This window comes from Prenolepis imparis, unplaced genomic scaffold (genome assembly GCF_030444845.1).
Source record: "Prenolepis imparis isolate NDT839.2.m4 unplaced genomic scaffold, iyPreImpa1.0 SCAF_12, whole genome shotgun sequence".
Classification (NCBI taxonomy): domain Eukaryota; kingdom Metazoa; phylum Arthropoda; class Insecta; order Hymenoptera; family Formicidae; genus Prenolepis; species Prenolepis imparis.
In genome coordinates, this window is record NW_028141170.1 from 6565418 (window position 1) to 6587862 (window position 22445).

The window sequence follows — 22445 nt, forward strand, 5'->3', positions numbered from 1 at the left end:
CACCGATACGATGCAATAGCGGAGTTGTAGTACACAGCACACGTTGATCTGAAAACAAAATATTCAAATTATGTATAATATATAATATATAATAAAAATATGTGTGTGTTGAATATCATAAACAATGCAGTTTAGAAAAAATGTTTTTATATTGCATACCTCATAGTTGCCCCGATATCGCCCGATGCCTCCCTGGGCCTCCTCCTCCTCTCTTGGTCCTTCGTAGCACTCGCGACACTCGCGAAAACACGAATAATTACGATCGCCCGACACTTTACACGGCACTCCCGATGCGCGACACTTTACACGGCACTCCCGACACGACGCGTGAATCGCACTATGTACCGTGATGCTATCTGTAACAAATAAAATACATACATATATTAGAAATTATAATCTTATTATTTCGCATTATAACATACACAATATAAATAAAATATTTAATTAGCAAATTTTTGCTTTATTAATATTTTCTGACAGAAATCAGCTGATTAAAACGTTAACGTATTGCTAATTAATTATTAAAATAATAATATGTTTTAAATAAAATATGTTATAATACTTTAAACTCGATTAATATTTTTGACAGTTATCAGCTGATTTCTGTCAAAAAATATTAATCGAGAATAAGATATGATAACATATTATTTATAACATATTACTATTGTAATTTTTTAACATATTATTATTTTAAAATTTTATTAGCAAATTAATGCTTTAATTAGCTAATTTCTGTGAAAAAATATTAATCAAGTTTAAACAAGCTTTATATTATTTTTAAAAAAATTAAATTTTTTTAACATAAAACTAAAGAATGGCACGCGCGTAGCGCGCGCTTGTGTTGTTCTAGTAATGCAAATTTGAATCATTTTCGGCTAGCTTTTAAATTTTATCAATTAGAGTCAAGTTACACAAATAATCAACGTGAACAAAGTTCGAAGCGAAAGAAATGAAACGTCACGCAGATAAAAACATTCGTCTTTTTATTTCAATATTTCACGAACATCAGTTTTCCTTTCAAGGGAAATCCGCGTCGATTATTCGCGTCGATTCATATATCGGCGGATATGACCTCGTAAAACTCGCCGGCTTGGATAAAGAAATTATGAGATCACGTATATCTCGCAGGAGCGACGCATCTGTCGCACGTTTGCGGCGAACGCTCTCGGAATCTGAGTCAGCGAAAACTTGAATATCGACGAAGGAACTCGTGAATGAACACGCGATGTCCCATGAAGGTCTCGTTTCTCAAATGGCACGTGAATCACACTCGCGATGCAACGACGTTCGCGCGTTGAAACGACGAAGGGACATCGAGAAGACCCACGTATACATATACATATATACGCAACCACATAAACGCGAACACCGTTGCCTCGCGCCAGGACATCGGACCGTAAATTAACATTTACGAGATATCCTTCCCGGAATCGATCGGGCCGCTGGCTGCGGGCCTGTTTCGAACGCAAAGATCGGGATCTTGCCATCGTCGCGAGGAGGTAACCACCGTCCACACGCTAACGAGAAAACAGGACCATTAGGGCAATGAGCCATGGGAGATAACTCGATTATCGATATCGGCAACGGAGCCGGAGAAGCGAAGAAGCTGCGAATCTTCGGAGGATTAAAAAGAAATCATAGTCCATACTTTAATCGAACAGCAAAATTCAGAGTAATAAGTAATAAGGGAAAAAAATCATACTGAAAATAAGATTCTAAATTCTAGAATGTCAGATTGAGATTCTATTTAATTTATCCTTTAAATGAAAAATTCAACATGTATTCGATACAGTCGGCGTCATAAGATAAATTTAATAATAAAATCATAAGATAAATTTCTTTGTGCTAATTATGATTTTAGGCCCAATTAAACCTTGCAGTTCCATTCTTTTCTACAACATTATCGAATAACCTTCTTTCCAAAGTGCGATATGAAATATTAGCCTGAAAGGCATCAACGATTCAAGTAGCTCGAGGCATCTGGTAGCATTGATCGGCGAACGTGTTCACATGACGGCGATAAACGCCTTCGCAAAGTCTCAATTTTTTTGCTTCCTACGTGCGTTACCTGGCGGCTTACTCTTACTACCTCTCACTGATTCCTCTCGTCCTCGTCCGAGCTCGCTTCCAGGAACGATTCAGCGGGAGCACCGAGATTATCTTGTTTGCGCGAAGTTTCCTCGTTACACGCGGGTGGACCTTTCCGTCTCTGCGGAAGGATCGCAATTATCTTTCAGAAGATCTATACGAGTGATGTTTTCGCGGTACGTGTAACAAGATAATCCAGAGGATGGCGAAAAAGAGCGTTACAATTGGACTGAAGGACGAACAAAGGGAGCCAGTCATCAATCCTACGCATTGATTCGAAGCCGATAATGGTATGACAATAATGACGATAACGACCCTCTCTCTAATGACTTGCGCGATGCGTATTCCATTAGGGATAATAAACGCGCGACATAAAAAAAAAGCAGATGATCGCGAACAAGCGCCTATTACGTTCCCAGGTATTTCTCGGCGCGCATAAACAGTCGCGAAAGATAAGCTCATCTCCCTGCGGCGCGCACTCAGCGAGATATATGTGTGTTATGATTTGCGAAACGAGAGAGGAGAGAGGCTGCGCCGCGGCGGTCGGCACTTTGCGTAGGAGAATGATCTTCGCAGCTGGTGCGGCTCACTCTCTTTATGCGGAACGCGAGACGCGTGCCATCGCGCGGGGGAGAGTGTCGGGTTGCTCCTCATTTTATATTCCTTCTTGTACAAGCATTTTTTCCGAGATTTCGCTCGGTCGAATCTCACGTAAAGAAGTAAAATCGTTCGAGGAGATCCGTCTATATCATTTTCACGACGAGATGAGCGACAAAAATAGGAGAAAAGCAGGCGAGAACGCGTCCATTTAATCCCTTTGTGTGCATGCGTTTCTTTGTGTATCCAGGAGAGAGAGAGACGGGCAGGAGTAATATACAAAGCGTGCATAGCATCGCTAATTAAGCGGCTGAGAGGGACGGCAGGTAAAAAAAGAGCCGAGTCTTGCTCTCTCACTCGGTGTGGGATCGGTGAAGACTATATAGCTTACAACTTATGACAATGAGGCAGAAAAGTATATTTGGAATATCGGTGACATCGGTATATACAATGGTCGTGCCACCTGGGTCATCGAAACGAGCTGCGGACTCATTTTTCCCTCTGGAGTTCCTTTAACACCTGTGTCTACTAGCTCGCAGCATCCCTATTATACCCGTTTCTCTTTCTCGTCTTCTCTGAAAGAGAATGAGAGAAAATGAACGGCCGAGATCCCGACCGGAGGACGCTCTCGTGCGGGCTTTTATCCGTGATACCTGAAGAGCCCTTATTCAGCCCCTATTCAAGACTTGGCTTTGTCTTGTCTATCTTGAAAAATGAGCCGTGAGATAGCGACGTAATTTTGACTTTACTCAGGTATAACTTTAGAAGAAACACAGGTTTTGTTTATTAAAGATTTAATCTGTATTTTTTCGAATCTGTTTTTTTTTAATTATTACATATAATACTGAAAACAGAAAGTATTTTTGAAAATAACTATTCTCGAGATATTTTACCACAAATTTACAATACAGAAAATATGAATAAAGAAAAGATAACTTTTTTAGCGTGAAAAACAGGATGGTAGTAAAATATTAATTCCAAAAATTTACCAACTGCCTATATATAATTATTATTCATGCCAGATTAATCCTAGAAAATCATTAAATGCATTAATTATTTCGTCTTTCAACATCGTTCGGAAATCTCATTAGTATCTCGAGAATATCCATTTCTCTCTAATCGTCAATAAGATCGTATAAGTTTCTAAAGGAATTTAAAGAGCACCTGTCTCTTTACGACCATTTTCTTTATATAAATTTCACATAAATCAGGTAAGTGAAGAATTTCTTGCGCAACAAATATCTGTCTACCCAGCCGATTAGAAATTTTTTAGACTCTTTATCCTTAACAGTAATATTTTTTTCGATGTACAATAACATCGACGCGACTGACTTTCACAGACGATTAGACACGTTGCTACAGAAACATTTTGTAACTGATACCTGTCTAAAATTCATCGTCAATCGCACCTGTTTAAGTCACAGCAGGCCGTTCGAAGCACAACTAATCGGACGACGTTACACGTCGTTAAAAGCTTTTGAAATAGAAACACGCTTCTTTCCTTGAGAAAAGCAAAGCATTTATACTGCGAGTATCGTAATTCCCTCTTTAAACCGAAAGATCTCTCTAAGGAAAAAAGATCTCCAAAATTTTATCTTGAAAAAATTTAGAAATATATGTTTAGTAAGTGCAGAAAAGAGATAAATAATATAAGAAGAGAGATAATATAAGCCATATAAAGATAGTGCTTTGTAAGATGTCACAAGGTTTTTAAACTTGTCTCAAGAATAATTGGCCAAAATCTAACAGGTCACTCTTTCCGAGAAAAGATAGTATCGGAAAAAACCGACTGCAATTTTCTTCCGTCTAGCGTAAAATAGAGATTTTTTCCGTGAAAGATAAAATAACAAATCCTCTCATCTTCCCTACCGCTATTGAACGTCCTTAGTGATTTAGAAATTCTTATCTACCGCATGCTCAGCTCTTTGTTGCACCTATTATATTCATAAAAAAAGGACGCGTGCATAAGAATGCGAAAAGTGGATTTGCGAGACTCAGGTATAGCGCAAACAATAAGCAAAATGTCAAGAAACTTGAATACCAAGTTTCCAAACATGTAGGAAGGCGCAATGAATCTATGTCTTTTCCGGATTCAGGGTCAAATGTACTTTAACAGAATTTTAATTAAGTATGATTTATAAGACGTCGTAAAAAATGGAAAGTTGAACACGCAATCACTTTTGGTCATGCTTTTCTTCAAGGAAAAACCGAAAATATTTTAATAACAATATGATTTAAATCATATCGTTATTAAAATATGTTATCGATTCTGATATACATCGTATATATGTATAATTATAAAATTTTTTCCAGTTCCGGAGAAATTCTTTTTCTATATATACATACATATACATATGTACATATAGCGCAACAAAAAGTAACATGGAAGGTGCGTAGAGGGTTAATCCTGCGCAAGGGTGAGAGAAAGTCTATATCGTTGAATTTCTATAGCGGATAATAAAAGAAAGCAAGAGGGAGTGGATGTGGACGAGAGGGGTGACGGCACCTTTGGAACGCATCGCCGAAGGTTCTCCACGAGCGAAAAGCGAGACGAGGGCACGAGGGATGATGGCAGAAAGAGAGAAAACGAGATCGAGACTCTCGGTCGAAGAGGGATGAGAGAAGAAGAGCAGTGAGAGGAAGGGGGCAAAGGGAAATAAAGGCAATGAATGATGCCACGGCAGGTGCATCGTGGCGTGTTTAACGAGTGGTCCGGTCCCAGGCTCCGACGCACCTGTAACACTCGCGTCGAACGAACCGGGTCGAAAGAGGTCCCACCATCACCAGAGAGACGTTTTCCGCTCTTTCATCCTCTCTTTCTTTCTCTCTCTCTCTCTTGCTTTGCCCGATAGCAGCCTCCTTAAAAGATAAATTACGCGGCTGCGAGTGCGTAATCGCGACGTCACTGATTTACGACTTCGCGGAAACGCGTATCGAGGTAGCCAATGCGTAGTAGATTCCTCCTTGAAGTGCTTACGGTCCCTCTTTCCCTTCTTCAGATAATCGTTCTGCCGAACGGGACGCACGGCATGATATACTTCTCGTAATCAAGATCTCTCGCGAAGAACTGTCCGTGAAACATTTATCAATCGCGACTTGTCAAGAATGAATGTGCAGTTATACGATTAAAAGAACCTGCTCAAATTAAATAAATTTTCTTCTTACGTTTGATGATATCAATAGTTTGCACGATAAGTGCACATATACACAGAGCTACTTCTTTTATTAATATAAAATATAAATTGAAAGATTCATATATTTTTATTAATCAATCATTTTGCACTAAAAAATTGGTATTTGATGTAAATTCTCTCTAAGCTAAGTTAAATAAATTTATTCAAGAAAAAATATAAATTTTTTCCCTCTATTGTGTGAGAAATTAACCCAAACACATTTTTTCCAAAGAATCAAAAATAAGAGAGAAAAAAGTTCTAAAAAAGATTCTAAAATAAAATTCTAATATTTTGGTGTGTGTAGTTGTGTTAAAGGAATAAAGGTATCGAGCACCGCTACTCGCGATGCGCCGTTTCAAGGTCCGTAAGTCAGGAAGCTGTAAGGCCGAGCTTTAAGAACGTGAGAAATAAGCGGTGCCGCGTATGTACGTACGAGAGATGAAATACGATCGCTCCGACCGCGTGCGCACGGAGAAAAGCCATTTCGAACGTCGTTGTGTGAGTACGTGTGCGAGCATCTCACCTCGTCTCACCTTGCTTCGATTCGACTCTCATTCCGCCACCCGATACCCACCTGTTGATGCGCCAACGGTTGCTCGACCTTTTTCAACGATACCACCTACCTCCTTGAAAACCTTTCTCTTTTTTGGTCCCTTCTATTCCAGATTTATAGCCGGCAGAACCGCGTATCTTCCCTAATATGAGTTGTATATTTCGACATCTTCAAGTATATAACTTTCTATATTATCTATTTATTTCAGAGAAAGGGAATATTGACAGAATAAAAAAGATGTAATAAATGAAATAGAATTTTTAGAGACAAACAAATGTCTTTTCTTTTAAATATAATTTTTTAAAAATATTTTAAAAATATTACACGTATACATTCTTGGCTAGAAACGCAAATTCGCTATCCTAAGATTTTTACATTCTGACATTGCAAAATAAAAAATATCGAACAAAATATCGATTTTTTCACGACAGATGACGATAATCTCGATTTCGTCGGCGGATTCGAATCTGAAGGCGACATGGAAAGGAAGAGGAGAGGAGCGATCGTAAAACCGGCACAACCCGAACCCCGTCACGTAGGAGTGCCAAATTGGCACTCTCTCGCGACCAGGTGGCAAATACCTGGGACGAAACCGTTAATACGGGATGCGACGATTTTAGAGGAACGAACACATAATGTTTCAAACCTGAAAAGAAAACATGAAGCTCATTAGATGATTAAAGCCTACTACAGACGAAGAAATGGCTTTTGCGCCGCACGTAAGCACCAGCCCACCGTTGAAGTAGATCGAAAAGATATAAGTTGAAGATCTCCGCTTCAAAGTCTACTGAAAAGGTATAGAGGTAGAGGCGATCTTATATACAAGGTGCTGAAAAACTACGCGCGCAAACATTATCGTCTAAATTCTTTCGACTAATCAAAATCGAAAATTTGATCACAAACATTAAATCCGACGCTATATTTTTTACATTAGTTATTTTGGCTAATGTTTCTTTAAAATTTTGTTCAAGTAAAGTCTACTTGACATTACATGAAGAATAAAAATTTGTTTCCTATTTATAAAGGACAGTTCATTCGTTTTCAATTTTTTATCAATCAAGTCGGGAGCTTTCTCTCCTCCAGAGAATCTCTCTCTTGAAATTTATAATTTTTTTTCTTACTTGACGGTACCGAAGTTCATATACGTAATTCTTTAACACCGTATAGAGAAAACTCGATATAACGTGGCGCAGAGACAGAGAATAGAGAAGACATGGTAGACCGCCGTGCCTGGGGCGGAGATGAGGAAAAGGGAAATAATAGGAGCGAGAGGGAGAGACGGGCAGGCACAGGTGTGCCAGGCACCATGTAGGCGCCAGGTTCCTCATCGGACAACCTCAATACCTTTTGCTTGTTTTTTTCTCATCGCCTCCGCCTGGGAAGGACGGGACGTCGTGGAATCTTGGTGCTCCATGGATCGCTATGGAATCCGCCAAGAGAAAGACAGGCGTCCGAGAGATGCCATCTTATCGTCGCGTCGCCCCAAATTCGATACCGAAATACCGTAAACTTTTTAGCGAATGCAGATTATTTCTTTATGAGAAGGATAACACACACACATAAAAAAATATATATAACACGTACATATATATATATAATATTTAAGGAAAGAGACAAAAAATTTTGAAGTTGTTTGATTTGCTTTATATCTGTGTGTTAATCTCCTGTGTCCTTGTTAACTGGTTTAAGGCAGAAGAGCGTAGGTGGCGAAAGGAAGGTTACACCGTTACGCTATATCTATGTATAGCCGATAAAAAGGAGAGCATAAGTCGTTCGTCCTTTACTGTCAATTACTTATTGAAAAGATCGGATCTTTATGTACACAAGCAACCTATATACTCCACGAATATACGTATCGATAAAATACTTTAAGTCACTTCTCGCGCGCGCGGGACTCATTATGAGTATATGCATAAATAAAGTCGTAAACTGCGGATTATATCACAGGCGAGAAATAAGAAATAACTCGTTCTTTATCGTTAATTATCTATCGGAAAAATCGATATTTTGCATATATATGCGAACAACTACTGATATATTATAAATTACTATATAATCTCATTCAATACGCATAATGTATGATATAATGAATAATTAATTAATTAATATATGTACGTGTAATAATATAATGAGTGACTTTAGAGTTAGAATTTATTACAGAATTTGATTGTTCTTATAATGATTTATAAAAATAGCGGAATTTTTTCTACTTCTCTTGTCAGACATTAAGGATGTTAGGGATACTCACTTAAGGGTCATCCTAGTCTATCTCTGTGTACCTTTACGTAGGCAAACACATCGCGACATAATGCTAGTTAGAGAACATACTTTTACAACATACGTGGGCGAGCGTGTGTATTTTTCCCACGAGTAAAACCCCGGGTCTATTAAAATTTTCGGAAATCAAACTCTTAGAATCGAATTCCTATTGACAACGTCCGTGTAATAATATCTCTGATTTATTTAACTCTTCCCGATTGTTGAAGAACGCGAGCTAAAAGTAGTATAATCTTCTAAAATAATTTTTACTTTTTATCCAGAGTCATCTATACATATGACTATCATATGTTATACTAAAAATTAAGTTATATAAAATTTCTTCATGAAATGTAATGTATCTAAATTAAATAAAAAATTATAGTTAGTTAATTTATCATCAAATTATTAAAATTCATAATTTTCTTCGTATATTCTCATTGTTTAACTATAAATATGCCACAAAGCATAATCGATTAATGATGCATGCTTCTGAAATAGCCAAGAAAAAAATAGTCTGAAGGATTAATCGACCTAACTACCAGGATCCGTCCGTGATCCTGGACTTTAATCTCGAGATAGTCTCGCGGGCAGCACCTTGACACTGCACGAAAAGGACCACTCCTCAAGCCGGGCGATCCGGTTCTCCTTGACGTGAGTGTGTTAGGTGCAAATGCCACTCTGCCACTGTGTGTGCATTCGTATGACTTGACGACTGCTGGGGCTGGCCCCGAATTTTCGACAGGAGCTGAGCCACCGTTCCTTCCCCCTTCCCTCTCCCTCATTCTTTCCTTTTTATATTGATTAAATGCGCAACGATTACGGGTATTAAAGCCGCGGAATGTATCGTCGGATTTGCATAAAATTTCAGGGGTATGCGCTCCGATAAATTCGAAGACGATTTTTCCTCGACGGTCTCATTCTACCGGACGACTCCTTGAATTCCCAATGACGGATATTTTATTTAAGTTTGGAAAATAATATTTTTTATTAAAATTAATCATTTGTGTGAATGATTTTAATTTTTCTATATAAAAACTATTCAGATAGCTAATAAATATTTTTAACAATCTGCACAAATAAATTTCTGTTAATATATTATTATTAAAAGTTTACACTAGAAAATATCCAAATTTCTTAAATATTGAATTTATTCGCGATTTTTGAGAATATTTGCGATATCTTTCCGATAAGGCGGTTCGTCAGGATACGTGTCTACCGGAACAACGCACGTTCGAGAAGTTCGCTGCATCAAATCGCGTCTACGGGAAGGAGCACAGCAGGGAGATCCTGCTGGTCCATTATCACGTAACTGCAGCCAGCGTGAGAGACTTCGGCGATCCCTCGTCCGACGAAAAGAGTCAGCCCCGAGAAGGTATACAAATTACTACTATAAACTTTTAATGCCAGCCCGCGCCGCGGGCCAAACCGATCTCGCACCGATCTCCCGTGCGCGAGATGCGTGTTGCGCGTCTTCGGATTCCGATAGGAAACGCTCCCGCTACTGGAATGCATTCTTGCCGCGGGAGCCGAATGAGATGTCGGCGAATAATCGGAACATGTCCGAGGGGCATATGGAGAAATGAGATTCCATGGGAAATAGCGTGTGGATAAATTTTAATTTGAATATCGCTTTTTCTTTTCTTCTATGTAAGACACAAAATCGTGAGTTTCTCATAGAAGACAAAAGAGGAACTTTCTAACGCACATTTTGTTGATGCAAAATATGAGATATAGAATAAGGAAGTTCAACATTCCATCGTTCACTTATCTCTTACATATCTCACTCTCTTTAAAATTTCGTCCGCTTCTATTCAAAGGAATGAATAAGAGAATAGAACGGAAAACGATCGGCATATCCGACTGCGTTTTCGAAAATCCTAAAAGAGGATGCAGGAAGAAGGACTGCTCTCTACGCGGCTAAATGCGGTCTGGCGAGCGCGGTTTCTAGCAATTGCGTCGACAATTTACCAGCGGCATTAGAACCACGATTGGGAAGAGAAAGACAGGGTGTACATCGAATATGTGTACACGCATACGTATACGCGCGCGCGGTCACATACATGCAGCGACTCGCGGTTTCAGCTGTTGCTACTTTCTGGCGAACAAATAAAAGCTCGAGCACCTGCGACCGCAACGAACGGCAGCGGCAGGCGGCGCTAATTAGACGGGAAAATACGATTCGTGTAGCGTGTCTCATCCTCTCGTGGATCCCGGCCACCGTCGATGTCGCGACGATCTACGGAAACCTGCGACGGAGACGCAAGCGTTCTCTCGCGCATCGATACGCTTTGAATTTATTTATTTGTTTCAAAGTAGGAAAATTTCTTTAATACATTTTCTTTGTAATCCTAGTTAAATCCCCACATCAAAAAGAGAATAAAATTGGAAAAAAAAAATTTTAATTGCTCCAAAATTTAATATTTTATTTATATTATCGTAATATTTTTTCTTGTGAATTAGAAAACATGACTATTAAATGGATTGATTATTAAATTAATATGTAACCAAAATTATGAGATTAAGGTTAAATATGAATAACAACTTAATATAATTGAAAGATATCTTAAAGGGGATAACGCGCGAATTTGAGACAGCTGATTGCTCGAGAAAGTTTCGCCGGGCGAAATTCGAATAGCGCGTTAATTTATTATATATTCATTGCGATCGTCAATCTCATCGATTATTCGTCGCTCTTCGATCGGAAACGACACACCTGACATCTCCGACACGTTTGGTGGAGGGGCAGATGGGACGAGCCGCTCTATCTTCGACGGATAATTCGAATGCCTCGATGACACGCACACGTGTATATTATACACACACACATACACATGCGTCCCGATCACTTATTCGCGTCACTTTCGCGAGCAAGCAACGAACTCCGAATTAAATTGCACCACCTGCCTCCGAATGAAAGAAGCCATCGACCGGAACGACTGGATTGGTCGAAACTTACTGCTTTAATTTGCCGGCACTTGATTAACCCTTGTGCGCTGCATCAAAGCTCAGAGCATCGATTAATTATGTGTAATTGGCGTTCGAACTCTTGTTTGTTTCTTTAACTACTTTCTGATTAAAGCAACATGCATTCCTCAATCTTATTTAAAGTTAAAATTCAAGTAGCTTAATCAAATCACACAATGGTATCGCATGCACAAGGTAGTCTAGTTTTATCTAAACACGATTTTAATTCAAAACCTATAGAGATATAAATAAGCTCCTCGTTTAAATTATTTTAGATATAATATTAGATATAATAGTAGATAGATATAATATTTTAAATATTCTAAATTGAAAATACCAAGAATATTATTTATATATTATACAAAATGATCAAGAATTGCAGTCTACCTTTTGATTTTTCGATATAATTCCTTATTTATACGCATTCTTTATTGTCTTTATTATCTATATCTTAATTGCGCGAAATATTCCATATATTTTCTATAATTCCTCAGTTATAAATTAGAAATAGCCAAATGTGCTGGCAAAATATCTCTTTGTCACAAAAATATTTCACACATCTGGTGACCAATCCTATATTTGAGGAAGCTACATTTGGCAACAGACTGAACGGATCGATTGACGATTTCCTGCAGATCGGAAAAATGGCTGACCATCTTTTCCGCAAGGACGTCGTCTGTTTTGAACGTGGCAAGAGCAATCGTCGGTAAAACGACAACAACGCGAAGATCTAACCGCGTGGAAAGCCTAGATTCTTGAGAGACCATCCATAATTGTCATGTGCCGAGTGTTCGGCGACACGTGTTTCAAACTCGTTGGAAATTCGGGAACTAAGAACTCGTTTCGCTCGTTCACACGGGCCGATGAGTTGGGCGGTACGTAAATTAGACAAATAACAAACAAATGGACAGATTTTAGGTGCGATAAACAAAGCAATCAATTATTTATGCACCTGTGGGACTTATAATATTTATTAATTTTTGAGAATCTACTTTATATATTAAGAGTAATTAAACCGGTATAATTAGCCAAAATTTCATTAAAATAGAAAAACATATTTAAAAAAATATTAATATCTTTTTTAAATTATTCTTACTTTTTTCATATAAATATTTCATGCTAAAACATTTTTAGAAACTTTTAATACATATGTGTATATCTTGTATACAACATGTTATGTGAATGTATACTATTTCAGTTTGAGCATTGCCATATTGCATATGGTGGGTCTTGTCTATTTTATTACATTTGCGGCGCATATAATGCATAGAAGTCCACACAGTTTTTAATGCATTTACATTATTCTCGAATATGTCGAACATATGTTCGCAAGCAAGGAAGGTCGAAAGTAACTTGGCTCTTTACATCCCAGAATTTATTACACGTTCTGCAGCAAATATGTGCGCGCATGCATTTGTATTCGACGAAATATGGTAACATGGTTTGCACCATCAAACACGCATTGCGTACGTATGAGAGATGCAGATTTTTCTTTATTAAAAATTCAAATAAATAATACTTTCTTCTATTTTAAAATCCTTGATGATTAAATACCTTAAAAATTGAAATAATTATAATTTAATAAAATCTTCTTAAAATCGAGTTGATTCTGTTATCTAATCGCCAAAGAATTTAATTATGCTTATCAATCATCCTTTCGTGTCTCAAAAATTAAATAATTTAGTAAATAATCTTTATAAATTAAAATCCTATTATAGCTCAATCCACTCATAATTAAATAAGTTTTTGTAAATTGTGATATTTAGCAAGTTTGATATTTATTTAATTATATTTGATATATATTTACTTATACTCGTACGTTTAATAATACATAGTCAGTCATTGTTAAACCAACACATTCTTATACTCTGCATCTAATATCCAGCATTCAGAGAGAATATTCACGATATTTTTCGAACACCGCGTGCATCCCGGCGCGAAACCAACCAAAGCGAAGCGCGATCGCGTTAGTATTCACGGTGATTTGTCGTTCATGCGACGGATAGCGCAAACAAAGGGGGATGTCATCGCGCCGCGCGTTGACAATGACGACCATCGTCAATGGGTGCCCCGACGCTTGTACGTGATTGCAAACAAGCGCCGCTGTGCCGGCTCCAGAGGTAAATTTGATGTCTCTCGCGTGCGCGTATGCAATGCACCACCCCGACCGCATACGGATGCGGCTTCTTTCGATTAATCATCACCAGACGACGAATCCCAACGTTATCGAATTTTTTTTCTCAGAATCGAAAGAGAGATCTCAGATAATTAACAGATTAATACTATCTATTAATTAATAAAAAAAGTAGCTTATTAATCTATTGATACATTAATAGATGTATAGCCTTGTATTATCTTTAATTAACGACTATATTATAATTTTTTAGAATTGATATTTAAATCATCGTAACATCTGCTTTGTCAATAAAAAGTCCATTAAATAAGATCAATTTTTCAGAGATTTCAAACGGGATAATGAGTATACTTTTTGGAAGTTTTGATTTAGAAATTGAGAATCTACACTAATTACACGCTGACATCACACATCCATTAGATGCCGTAGTATATAAGAATAAGTTTAGCCGTTGATCCTTCAGGATTCAAGTAGCGCAAATAAGTTTGAGTCAGCCCTCTTTTTAGGTTATTTCAACAACGCGAGGTCATCGCGTGTCGTTGTACCCTAGCTGAAAAAGGGTGGTTAAAACTCACCCTCTCTGGGCAATTCTCTCGACAAATCCCGCCCTTACGGTGCTGTAATTGAAACAGCACGTGTCTCCTGCGACATGCGGCGAGCTAATGGCAGCATCGTGAATTATCAAGAGCAAAGGAGACAAGGGAGACAGAGAGGAAAAATCGGAGCGCGGAGAGAGAACATAAGGGTTCTCCCGGTTGCACATTTCTGTTGTGCGCTTTTCTGCGGGTCGAGTCGATAATAATAGCTTCTCATTTCAACACCGTAATAAAGCACAGGAAGACCTCGATTCTGCTAATCTTACGAATGATTGCCTAATTTGAGGAAGGGAGTTAAGCTCTGCCGAAATAAAATATTATTTTTAAGAAATTATAAAAAAACAGATAGATTTTTCAAAACACTCATGTTATAATAAACAAATTTAATTATTAGCAGACTTAAAAAAAAGAGGAAAAGAACGAATTAACTAAAATAAAATGTTATATTAAAAAAAATAAAAAATTTAGCTATTATAAGAATTAGGAAAATTGTAACGATTTAATTTTGTGATGTGTAGACTGATTAAACTAATTAGGAAATTATTTGTAGAATTATATAGACCTAATTGAAAGCTTTAAGCGAATGTAAAGCCTCGTTTTTTAAGTATTTTAGCAGAATTTGAAACTTAGAATAGTGATAATTTTTAGCAAAAATTAAAAGTTAAATTAATATTTAAACGCATTTGCAAAAATATATACGCAAACTGTTATCAAGCGTACACAAAGTGCGTACATTCGTTATCGGCATCAAATCAGCTAATCGTATTTTTATTTTCATAATAATCTCCCATCTCTCAAGACATGAACTAAACAACACTGAAAGTTACCGCGCTGCTCATTATTCGTCGTAATATCTTTACAATCGATATACATGCGATATCTACATCGCAAATAACAAACGACGATGGTATGGTCTCGTGATTTCCCATCTCTTCGTCATATAATCGTGCGATCTTATCGCGCGCGAATATCGCGTTACAATTAAACGGCGACCGCGCGTAACCAGGCAGTCAGATAGATACGTAAACGACATCCGATCTGACCATACGTTCATCTATCCATCAAATCCGATCATAATTACACGCATAGCGATACAGTCGGTGTTCGGCCGACCGAAGCGTATCCACCGCGTCAGGCGAGCTGTCCCTCGCCACTCTGATTTATGAAATTTCACTCACGCACACCGTAAATTTCCAACTGATTCGTACGCACGTATCGCGCCAATCGCGTTACACCCTCGATCGAACGAACATAATAAAGAGATCTCGACCCGCTGTGTAATTTCCCTTATTTCGAACAAAGCCGTATCGAGATGAATTGAGCTTTTAGGTAAAAACAATTTACTAGGAAAAAAATAATGCCAATTAGGACTTTAACGAAATTGTTTTTAAATAAAAATAATTGTTGTAATGAAATCTTTGTAATGGTGTAATTTTAAGTTCGCTGATCATATATACTATGATAGAATGGCGAATAATAATTTTAAAGGTAGACTAAATTGATATATATTTTTTTACATTGATAAATAAATTTCGTATTTATATAAATAAATTATTATAATAATAATATGTATTATATCAAACCAGCAACTTATTTCTTTTCTCCTATAATAAGATACACGAGATTACATCATGTGTCTCAGAAGTGTCCGCGTTCTTTCGATTATCGCGCACCCATGCGACTTCTCGTGAGAATTGTGAAGAAGAGGGTCAACGCGGAATGGCAAGAGGGATTGGGTAGGACGGATTAGATAGCCGGGAGAGGACATATGGCGAAGCTTTAATAATTGAAGCCGACACCGGCACAGATGCGGCCACCATTCGCCGACGCTATCGCGCGCAGTCCGCCATCAAATATTTAGAGATTATAAACTACATACAGCGCGTGCACATACACGCTGTGTGCACTCTACCTATGCATCGTCCTTTTCGCATTTTCCTGCGCGCATATGTGTATCTTTCCTGTCTTATAGTCCTTGCGTTGAAAAAAAAAATGCGCGCGATAATAATACTAATACATTTCATTTCGATGAAATCTGACAGATATATTAATCAAATTTCTAATAAAAGATAGAACAAACTGCAAGTTTATTTATTCGAATAAATATCTTTGGAGAAACTAGAATAATATCCATATAGTGGATTCCTATATATATGTAGCTTGTCCTATTTCGATCGTATTGAATTTTAATGTCAAATTAAATTAAAAAATAATTTTTAAAGTCTAGAATTTTATTTTTATTGAAAACAAATTGATAAATCCCTCTCTAAAAAGGCATTTTAAATCGATTCTCGCAAGTATTGTTGCCTCTTTTCCACGATGCTGATTGGCTGTCTCGATTCGCGTTGTGCATTATATTCGTAGTATCGAGAGGCTATCATCGCGAGAGTTAGCAGTTTGACTGTTTGTTCAAAATAAAATTAAATAAAATAATAATATGTTTTAAATAATATGTTATACTTTAAATTATTTACAACATATTATTTTAATATTTTTAACATATTATTTTAAAATTTAATTAGCAAATTAACGCTTTAATCAGCTTTTCTGTTAAAAAATAACGCTTTAATCAGCATTTCTGTTAAAAAATATTAATAAAGCGTTAATTTACTAAATTAAATTTTAAAATAATAATATGTTAAAAATATTAAAATAGTAATAAGTTGTAAATAATATGTTATAATATACCTTATCCGCAATTAATATTTTTTGACAGAAATCAGCTGATTTCTGTCAAAAAATATTAATCGAGAATAAGGTATATTAAATCAGCTGATTTCTGTCAAAAAATATTAATCGAGAATAAGGTATATTAAATCAGCTGCATTTCTGTCAAAAAATATTAATCGAGTTTAAAGTATTATAACATATTATTTAAAATTTAAAACATTCTTTTTTAACATAAAATCGAAGAATGGCGCGCGCGTACCGCGCGCTTGTGTTGTTCTAGTACATTAAAAATTAAGTTTTAGAAATTTTGAGATGTTTTGTATATATCACACAATAATTAACATTTTAGATTCTTGATGTGAAAATTATATTTAAATTTAACAGGCAAGTAAGAGCTTAATGCGAATGTCAGTGCGTCAGTTTTAAGGAAAAATTCATTTTTCGTTGAAACTGATTCGTTGCATAGGGCACTAATTTTTCCTTGGTACAATACTAAGAAATTAAATAAATCTTGAATTAGAGTAATTCGAGATTTATTTAACTTCTTCGTATTGTACCAAAGAAAAATTAGTTTCAATGAAAAATTAATTCTTCCTTGTAAATGACGCACTGACATCCGCGTCTGCTCTTACTTGCCTGTTAAATTTAAATATAATTTTACAAATTAATAAAATATAAACAGAAAATTAAAAAAATTCAACAATGACAAATCGAAACATGCGGTCAAAATATAATTCTCTGCGAGATATATAATGATACTTTCGAAGAGAGAGAGAGAGAGAGAATACGTGCTGATGTTACGAGAGTTTAAGAGATTACGGTCGTTTCACGGGACCTGCGGGTAAGAGCGACAAAATTTATTAAGGTAACGTGCAGGCAGATGAAAGCAGCGAGCAGGTGTATCTTGGCCATAGCAACCAGCTACCAGACGCAAATCGCGACACATTGAAGACGTGAAATAGTGGAATGGTACCACGAGATAAATTTATCATCGCGTAAAATTTTGATAACCCAATTATACAAATAAGTTATATTAAGTCATCAACCTTTCACGTTAAGCAATTGTAAGACGCAATTTTATTTCATTTTAAAATTGTATGCAATATAATTTCAAAATAATAACTAGACACTTTTCGATGGCTTATACGTATTAAGGTAATCATTTAAATAGACATACTTATGAAAAAAAATAATAAAGCAGAATTTGGAAATAATTTTTTTTAGAACACGCGCCCACGTCACTTCACGAAAAATAATAAATCTGACGCAGTCACTCGAGAGGGCTCATAATGTATCCTTTAAGTCCCTTTCCTTCTTTATCTCGTCGATGAATTGCGAGCGAAGGAGCAAGACAGGACGAGCCTAACACTGCTTGTCAGGTGGCACGGGATTAGTCGATTGGCGTCGAGGAGTTGCCATCTGGTTACCCTCCAAGTCCCGCTGGATTAGCATGCCGTATCCTTCACGTGCCATTCGCAGGAGGGTCCTGCCGTCGGTCGATGGCAGGACGATAGCAGAACCGCGGCGCGAATGGTGTATTAGAGTGAGGGTGGCGGTGGCGGACAGGACGACGGGATAATAGAATTCGAGTGCCTCAGCAGGCAGCCGTTCAATTCAGATAGCCACGGAATGTCAGCGCGATCGGACTTATTGTGGCAGCTTATATATAACCAAGTAATTGTACAAGGACGAAAATTCTCTCATTTTTTAGAAAATGCACCCCCTTTACAAAATGAATATTTATTTCTAAATAATCCTGATTTGTAAGAATCAGAAAAAATTGAAATTGTAAGACTCTCTCTTGCAATTTTCATATATGGTAAAAATGTTTTAAGGTGCATAATGATTTATCGTGTATGTTACGCGCACATAATTAAATTTTATATTTGAATTCTCCATATGAAATCTATAGTAAATATAAATTGATATGTAATATATGAATTTTAATGTCAATTACTTAATAAACGGTAAATATAAAATTTTTCTAATATTTTATATTCATTGTCAGTACGTTTTTTTGATCTTTTCCAGATTACTACAATTTAATATCAAATATTTATAATTATAAAAATGATTATAACTATCTATGTACACACAATATATAATTGTCTCTTCTTTTTTTAATTTGTTTTTTAATTTTAAATCCATTTATTAAAGAAATATTTGAAGGGAGAGTTTCTCTTTTATTAACGTTAGGCACTCAGAATCCTTGAAGAAGCTGACCAATGAAATAAGATAGAATTTTGCGTGATATACCTCTGGGCGCAAATGGCCCACAAGGCAAGGACGTTATTCGGGAACCCTTGGGAATTTCCTTGGCCCTTTTTAGGGAACATCTGGCCGACACGCATCGGGACTGCATGTGCGCGATGGTTTCGACGCACCCCTATCGATGCATATGTTTCGCAGATACCGCGTGCGACATACCCCGTGTGCAACCTATGCGCGTCGCGAGGATTCCCCGCGGACCCCACGGCCACGAATGCACGCATTATTGCACCAACTGTCATTCGCAGTTCGCCGAGAAAAGGCAGTCATTTCGTCTAATCGCGCCTACGAAATTGGATCTTATTAAGCTGGCTTAATTTTATTGGCAGCCGCGCGCGGTACGCAATTTCGCCGTTTCGGCGCGAATGCGACTATGATTGCACTTAGGAACTCTTGACTTCGTGTTTGCGAAATGAGAACTTTGCATACTTAGCGATTACCTTAAATTTTAACTTCTAAATTTGGAAAGATTAAAAAAATTAATTAAAATTTTTTTTATAATACAAAATATTAATATAGGAAGAAATATATATATAATAAATAAAAATAAGAGCAATTTGTGTGCAGAAATAACATTTTTGATCTAAAATAACTACAAGACTCAGCTATTATTTATTATAAGTCAATTTTATTTTATCAATATTTAATTATATTTTTAATTGCAAAATAGTTGTAATGTCAAAAATAAAAAAAAAATTATATCACTGTAGAAAGTATTAAAGCTCGATCCGGAAGTAGAGGCGCGATGGACACTGTATAAATAAGCGATATAGAGTTCCGAAAGGCAGCAACGGATAGACGAGATAGGTAGGTAGGTAAAAGCAAGAGAAGCCGCGTGTCACACTCACGCTCGCGCTCGTTTGCGCCACGATTACTTTCGTGGGGTGAACGCACGCACGCACGCATCGTTACGTTACCGTAAATATAGAACGACATCCCGCTGCGACTGCCGGCTTACGCCATAAGGCACCGCGACGTGACTCTATATGGGGCCGGTCGCTTCCGCGGCGCACGATGACGCGCTAACGACCCTCTGTCACGCCGAGTCGATCGGTTGATTGGCTTGTAGATAGGTCATGTCATGTATAACCTCCTATTATCGAAAAACTATCATGGTCAATTAATATTAGAATCATCATTTAATTAATAGATTCTTACTTGTCGGGCCTATTATTTATGTGAAGGGAGAAGCGAGAAGGGGGAAACAAAAGTGGAAATATAAATGTTATATAAAATAAATGTCTATATTATTTTTGGGTTTTTTTTCTCGTAATATAATTATACTTGTATATGATTAATAATTAATTAGATATAATAATCTTTTCCAATAAATTAATAATTGTGTGAATCACAATAGTAATACAATTAATAAAATCTTTTTATAATAATGTAATAAAAATTTAATGACATAAATATTTAAACATAAATATTACAACATTATAAAATGTTATGATATTATGCTGTGATAGATTATATATTACTTTATATTGCAAAATATTATATTACTTTTATATTTTTTTATTTCATTACTCTTAACGAAATAATATCGGAAACTATATATTTCTACGATTTCCAAAAAAACTATGTAACTCAATGAATTTATGAGATAAGCACTAGCACTAGTAGAAGATAAAGCATTAAATATTAGTAGATATATCACATATGTCTTAGTTTGTTAAATCTGAAAAATCAATAAGCCAAGGCGATATTTATAGGTCACCTGACACGCTTTAATTTTCCTATGTGTTGTCTCCGAACATTCATCAGGAAACAAAAATTATCACGTATCTGTTTATTCTAACGTTGGTAATTTTCTCAATCATTAGCCAGAACCGAATAGTTCTCGCCTCTAATTGAAAGTGAAACTGATTTAAAGTAACATTTTGTATCATATATTTTACAATATCCAAATGTCCTCTATAATAGTCTTGATTTTTAAATTAATATTATGTCACATTTCAAAATATTACATAACATACGATATACTTCGTTCTTTCTAAGATATATGTATATATGTCTAAAATATTCTAGAAAAGTGTTTAATTTTATAATTTATTTCAAATTTATTATAAAATAAAACATCGTATAGAGATGAAACGAGAGATTTTTTAACTATCTCGTAATGTTTATATTGAAGAATACATATTATTTCGCAGGGAATAAATTAATTTCCTTCCGAATCCCATCTCGTAAAAAATATAAAAAAGCAAACTAATGAATACCGAATACAATCGTGTTCTAAGTCGAAATTCCCAGATCCATGCTTGAGACTTTCTCGAAAAATGATCGACGTGTTCGGTAAGGCCTGGGAAGGAGAGTTTAGAAGGGGGATAATGGGACGGGGGTCAAGGCGTGAGGTATTGAGTGCAAACACACAACTCTAAAAACACGACGCGAGAGCAGGCGCAACGCACGCCCTGTGTATATTCGTTAACAGTGATTCCTTTCATTTCGTCGCGCCACTCATCGCCGCGTCTGGGAAAAGGAAAACTCCTTAAAACAAAGCCCGTGTTCTTGAACTCAATCTTTTTTCCTTACAGAAAAAGGCTCGACCGAGAAAAAGCATTCGCGAAGTCGACACTTTTAGCTTATGTAGCCTAAGTGGTTGAAATATAGATTAACGTTAATAAATTAAGCCAAGAATCTTCAAGAACTCCTCATGAAATGTTTTTTATATCACATACGTTTCACATAACTTTTTTAGTTTCCTTATTTTTTGATAATTATAGAAAATCAGAGCAATAGAAAGTCCAGAGAAAAAACTCTCCTTCAAATATATATAATTTTTTCATGATTACAAATAATATTTACAGTATCTCGGAATTCCTACAGTAAAATGATAAGAAAATTATACAAAGCATCTGTATACAAAGCATTATATTGTCAAACATTTGTCGCGAAAAAGACCAAAATATTCTCTTTAAACGATTCGCAGTGGCGATAATAGCGAAGCAGTGAGCAAACAATCGTGAGGCGATAATATCTTCCATAAAAACCAGGACGGCAGATCACTCTCGATCTAAGGACGGATTAAGCGATATCGCGAGAATGATGACGAGGAAATCGTTATCTGGTTCATGTGCAAATACCCGTGTCCGAGTGCACGAGCACTCATTCGAGCAAACGTCTTTCAATCTGATATG

General features: G+C 36.5%; 1 long non-coding RNA gene across 1 annotated transcript in view; it reads right to left on the minus strand.

Annotated features, from left to right (window-relative positions):
* LOC145943543 (uncharacterized) overlaps window positions 1-22445 on the minus strand; it is a 55802-nt gene continuing 33357 nt past the window's right edge. Inside the window, exons 6-7 of the long non-coding RNA XR_014426535.1 lie at window positions 160-356; window positions 1-48 (exon numbers count right to left, since the gene is read on the minus strand). This is a non-coding gene — a long non-coding RNA (uncharacterized LOC145943543). The remainder of the gene's footprint in view (window positions 49-159; window positions 357-22445) is intronic.